This window comes from Tamandua tetradactyla, chromosome 22 (genome assembly GCF_023851605.1).
Source record: "Tamandua tetradactyla isolate mTamTet1 chromosome 22, mTamTet1.pri, whole genome shotgun sequence".
In the NCBI taxonomy this organism is placed as follows: Eukaryota; Metazoa; Chordata; class Mammalia; order Pilosa; family Myrmecophagidae; genus Tamandua; species Tamandua tetradactyla.
The window spans coordinates 10924566-10931068 of NC_135348.1; positions in this window are offsets into that span (position 1 = coordinate 10924566).

Genomic DNA, 6503 nt, shown 5'->3' on the forward strand with positions numbered 1-6503 from the left:
CGAACTTAATTTCATCAGGTTCCCAGCTATTTGCTGAAATTGGGGCCACATGGAATACCATGATGCTGTTAGGGAAAAAGGACCGAACAGAAATATAAACTCCAATTGTCAGGCATGCATCATGTCTGAAAATGTGTCATGTTGTAAATGTGATTTCCTCCAGCAGGCTAGATGATGTAATACACATATAACCCAACATGGTAGGTTGAATTGTGTCCCCTACCCAAAAAAAATGTTCTTAAACTTAATCCATTCCTGTGAATGTGCATCCACTGCAAATAAGACATTTAGAAGATGTTATTTTTAGTTAAGGTGTAGCCAACTGAATTAGGATGACTCTTAATCCTATTAATAAGAAGTTGGAAGTAGACAGAACCCAGAAGATAAAGGAAAGTATGTTGCCATGTGCAATGTCATGAGACTGAAAACCCAAGAAACCAAGGGACATCATTAGGCAGCCCAGAATGCCATACTATTCAGAAAGTACTGTCTTACCAATGCCTTCATTTTAGACTTTTGCTAGGCTCAAAATCATGAGCAATTACTTCCTGTTTTTTAAGCCAACTCAATTGCAATAGTTTCATGACATCAAATTCTAGGTTTTGCATCATCGTGATATAAATGGCATCCAGTAGTGATGGACTCTGTTTTGAAGAAATTTCAAATGTATCAAGAAAAATCATGGTAAGAAGAGATCTCTCAATTTATACAGGCAAAAAAAAAATGATTGCTTGAAAGCATAAACATCCTACTTCAGAGATAAGGCTGCACCTAGTTTTAGGTGCACAATTTATATTTATCAATAAAAAAAAATTCTGATTTTAATGGCTGTGATAGAGATTTAGTTTGCCATAAGTTTACAAACGGACAAAGATATCAAAGGGGAAAGCAAAGTTATCCTTGAGTTCCTAAAGTGTTTTGCAGTCTATTAAAGGAGAAAAAAATTAGATTGTCTTTCTAACAAGTAGAGTGAGTTCCAGGTGGAAATCAGGCAGTTGTTTTACATGGGAATTTACCATGAACAGCAGGCTACAAACAAAATAAAGGTTAAAAATGGCCTTGAAAGTTTGGGACTAGAAGAGCATTTAAATGTCTGGCAAACTCTAGTTCAGTTTGTGATATGTAGTTCTCTTGAGTACAGACTGTCAAACTGAGTTAGTATCAAGGGAAGAAAATGGGAGATGGACTTTCAGATGTTCTCATTCAGCTACAAAGAAAAATACAGTTCAAAGAGCTTTTACCCATGGAGCTTTTCAAATAACCACTCAGTAGGATGAACATATTGCTTGGAAAGAAAGGCTCACAGGAATACTAAAAGAACTTGATTTCTAACGTAATTTAGAAAAGTGAATCCAGGCAATTGCTTCTGTCCTTTCACCTCAAAAGAGTAATAGGAGCTAAGGATAATATGATCAGCCAATTCACATCACCACTTAACTGGTGGAATGAATTTACAATAGATCCTTCTTAAGCAGCTTTCACTTAACCCACTCTCCGCGTTAACCAACAGATGCTCTCCATTCCCTCTTAATACATACGAGCCTATGATGGTCCTATTATGCTGACTTTCTGACCTTCAACTTGCTGAATAGCACCACAAGTGGCCCTTAGAGTTGATGGCAATCAAAACAGTCCAGGAAAGATCTTCATAACTCCTTTTCTTCTGACGTATAGCAAAACCTTGATTTAATGTGTATGGTAGATAAATCACGTACCGCACAGAGACACATTTAAGTCCTAAATTCTGGTCCTGTGGGTGTGAACTCATTTGTGAATTGGACTTTGAAGTCCTTATTTAAATGAGGACAAAGTGAACACAGGTAGGACTTAACCCATATGACTGGAGTCCTTATAAGCAGAGGGAATTCAGACACAGTGAGTCATTAGGAGCCTGAAGTGGAAGCAGACAGATATCAACATGTGATGGAGGCAGAGACCAAAAAAAAAGTCTCTTGGTTGGGGTGAGGGGACTTCCCCCAAGCCAACCCCAAAATGTTGAAGAGCCTCCAAGAGCAAGCATTGATTTCCTGGCAATACCTTGATTTGGGGTGTTTAGCCTCTAAAACGATGAGACGATTAATTATTGTTGTTTAAAGCCAACAAATTTGTAGTATTTGTCATAACAGACCTTGCAAATCAGACACTGTGGAAAATGTGATTTAAAATTTAGACTGAAAATTCTTAAGTTCAACTTTTATACAAAATGCACTTTTATATATTATTCATTGAAAACCAGAAGTCAACTTCCGTTTGCCAGATTCAGACATTCAGAAGGCACCCGGACGTTGGGTATTTTGAGCTACCTCATTTTGGGTAGTATAATGATCAACAATTCATTTCAGAGCAGCACCACCTTTGTATATAAAGCAGAGTTTGAGCTTTTTGTATTTTTGTTGCCATTGGCTTTTATGAGGTGCTTTGCTCTTACACTTTTGCAAAATTACAGTGGAAGACAAACAAAAAAGTTTTGATGCTCATTATATGAATAGTCACATAACTCGCAAAGATGTTTGCAATTAGGCTGGTCTTCTGCTTCAATAAGCCCACTCAGCTAGCCTTAAACTGGTCATCTAAAGTTCAATTGTGGAAGCAAAGAATAAAATGAAAGGATGTAAGGAATGCTAGAAATACTACTTCAAAGAGTGTATCTTATATATTCCAGGTATTATTAGAGATTTTATCGACATTTTTATGATTGCTTTTCAAGGGCAAAGAGTGGAATTAATCAAACCTCTCAATTTATAGTACATTATTAATAAAATCTGGTAGTTCTCTTCTTTTATTTATTTCCCCTTTTTAATTCAGAGCTATCTTTTCTGTACGTTGATGAGAGCGTAATGCTCAACCTACTGCTGAGAGACCAGCCATTTACTGATTGGAATGAATCCCAGGTCCTGTAAATTGCTGCAGATAAACGATTGGAAAAAAAATAAGGTCCAAATGGATATAAATGTTATGGCAATATATGAAACTACTGAATATCTGTGAGTGTAAAAGGAAATGTTCTTGATTGGTTCCAAAGAGGAAGATACTAAAATACAAGATGGATAAGAGGCATTTGATGTAATTCAATGTTAGATGTGTAGATAAAGCTTATACCATCAAGTAGATCTAGACCATACATGAATGTAGTAGTAACATTTAATTAAATACTGAGCACAGAGCCCAATAAGAATGATCAAAATCGGGCAATATCACTTAAGAAAGCTGAAGTAGCATGCGTATCAGGAAAGAAATCTGTGTTTTACCATTTTGGAATGCTTAAGATGGGAAAATCGGAGTAAACTTCTCAGTCAAAGCTTGCTTTCAAAGTTGTTCTACTAAAATCCCCAATATCAAAAACAAAATAAAAGTGATCTCTTCTGTCCGACCCTTCATACTGTCTCCTCCTTTTCCCACCATCCGTGTTTCAAATGGAAATTAAAACATAACCTAAGAAATCTGAACCAAAAGAAAAAAGAAAGAAAAAGAAACTAGTCATTCAAAGTGGAAATGTGTCAAAAGAGAAGGTTTGAGTCAAATCCAGATGGCTGTGTGCCATGAAATAATAACAGAACTCTTCATCCTCAGTAAAAAGCAAGAACGGGCAGTGTTCATAATGACGTGTTAACATCTGTTTGCGAATATCATCTCCATGGCACCACAGCATACCAGCCAAACAAAGAAAATTAACAATAAAGGCAAGACTGTACAATTTTCAAGTAAGCAATTTGTATTAGAACAGGCAAAGAATCACTATATACAATTGACAGGTCCTATTAAAGTATAACATAACTAAAGATTGGCTTTCATTCTAGATTAAAGAAGAAAAAAAAGCAAACTTTAGAAAAGTTTTAATATATTGTATATTTAACAGCCCATCTAGTTGGTAGCAGTGGAGGGAAGTAGTATAAGCACTGACTTCGACATCATAATTTACTCAAATTTAATCCCAGATCAATCACTCATTAGCTGTATGTCCCTGAGCAACTTCTCTCAGCTTCTGTTTCTAAGCTTAAAAGTGGAGCATTGTATACAATTCATTGTAAGAACTAAATGGGTATTCGATACAAACTCCCAGCATAATACCTAGCTCTTAATAAGTGCTTAATAAATGTTAGTTTTCGCTGTGCTTCCCTTACCAAATAGTCTCCATTACTTTGATCTGAATTTATAATAACACATTCATTGTAAAACCAGTTTATTGAGTCCATAAACATGAAATGGCTTTATATTTTTCCAATCACTACTTTCAGCTATATTCATTGGAATCTCTCACATCCCTGAGTGTCATTTTGGGCAGATTTAATAACTTTCTGAATATTTTTCCTTATTAGGATTCATTCCAGTCCAACTCAAAATTCCAGTTTCATATCCAATCCAATGCTTTATCTTCTGCCATCTCTGGCTATGCTTGTGAAATGATCTAAGGAAAGAGACCTGGTCTAGCTTTTCACCCCCATTCCCTTACAAATGTCAAGCCCTGGCTAATCATGACCAGGGAGATGGATTGAGAAAAGGAAAGTGCCTCTTTATTTCACAGGGCACAGTTGCATTCCTGACATGTTGGGTTGTTGTTGCTTTGCCAACTGACACTGATGGACTGTCTGTGTCTTCTATGAGCATGACATCTGAGGGCTGGTTCTCACCTAGAGTACATGTATGAGTTGAAAGGTTTTCCAGAATGTCCTTGGGCATAATTCCCTGAAATGAGAGACTTTGGTCTCCTGTCTTCAGTACCCTCCAACTCGAGCCACTTGTGGAGGTTTGAATTTGTGGACCCTAGAAAAGCCTTGTCCTTTAATCCTCATTCAATATTGCTGGGTGGGAGCTTTTCGATGGTTCCTACAGAGACATGACCCACCTCATTGTGGGTGGCAACTTTTGATTAGATGATTTCCTTGTAGCTGTGTCTCCACCCATTCAAGGGGGTATTGTTTACTGGTGCCCTTTAAGAGGGAGCCATTTGGAAAAAACGCTTTAGAGCCACAAGAGCCCACATAGCCAGAGGTCTTTGGAGATGAGGAATGAAAATGCCCCTAGGGGAGCTTTATGAAAAAAGAAGCCTGGAGGGAAAGCTAGCAGACATCGCCATGTTCGCCATGTGCCTTTCCAGCTGAGAGAGAAACCCTGAATGTCATTGGGCTTCTTGAACCAAGGTATCTTTCCCTAGATGCCTTAGATTGGACATTTCTATAGCCTTGCCTTAATGTGGACAGTCTTCACAGTCTTAGAACACGTAAACTTGCAACTTAATAAATTCCCCTTTGTAAAAGCTGTTCCATTTCTGGTATATCACATTCTGGTAGTTCGCAAACTAGAACATGACTGAAAGTCTACCCCAGACCCTGTCTACTAGGGACCCCTCCTGCAGTGGGAATACTAGAAAGACAACTCAGCTCTACTCCTTCTGTAGGTTTCCACTCAATCTACGAGAAACACATTCTTGTCATGCCAAAATGGGAATGCAGTCTGCACTCTGCATTACCGTTGCCCTCCTAGATTATCTTTCCCCTGCTCAGAAAAGTGTAGGTAGAGAAGTATGTCTGTCACCTAAGTTGCATCCAACTTGAGATCAGAATGCAAGGCTTCCCTTTTTTCCATCTCTGCAGGCAATGCCTCCCTCTTTTGTACCCTTGCTATTAAGCTTCCTGCTGTCAACAGCCTGAGGTTGGGACTGAAGTGCTCTCGGTTACTAGGGGGTGGGCGGGTGGGGTGGAATGACTCAGTACTCATAACAAACATACTTCCACAAAGCTGCTGACTTTTCCCTCCCCTCTTCAGGAGTCTCCTTACATAGCCCTGGATGGGTAGGAGTTTTGACTTTAGTAGGGCTGATTCTGTGGGCATCTGATCACAATTCTTGGAGTCCTCCTTTGAATGAAGGATATGCATTTTTGTTAGTTTTCAGCTATGGGTACAGGCCACCAATTTTACGTTAAAGAGAAACATGCCAATCAACGTTCAATGACAATATCATCATAAATATAAAGAATGGCCAAGAAAATTCTGAGAAACAATGAATGTTGAATAAATGACAGGGAACAAAAATATTCAGTATAAACAGTCTCAGTTGACTTTCCGTTTGTTGTGTGCTCACCAACTACTCTAATAGCAACCTTATAATTAATCAAGTCTTCTTCACAAGCTCCCCCAGACAAAATAGCAGGAAAATTAATACCCAACCTGATTTAAATTTCACTTGGATAGGTCATTTAAATACTCTCATTAGGTAAAGATTAGTTTTGAGAATACCATCCAGCCCTCTTCTCCACCAGACCTTCATGCTCCTCTCTTCGTCACTGTGTGATGTATGGGGGCAAGGAAGTTCTTGGGATTGTGTGAAAGCTTGGAGAATGGATCCTTAGGTCTCTCTGCAGTGAGCCTGAGATCCAAGCTAGTTCTTGTTGGTAGTAGCTGCCTGTAGTTCTTGGAGTACATGTAGCTGCTCCCATTTTGGGAGTTCTGTGAGTCAAAGGGAGCCAGCCAACTTTTCCTGCAGACTATGCTTTCCCTTGGCCTGT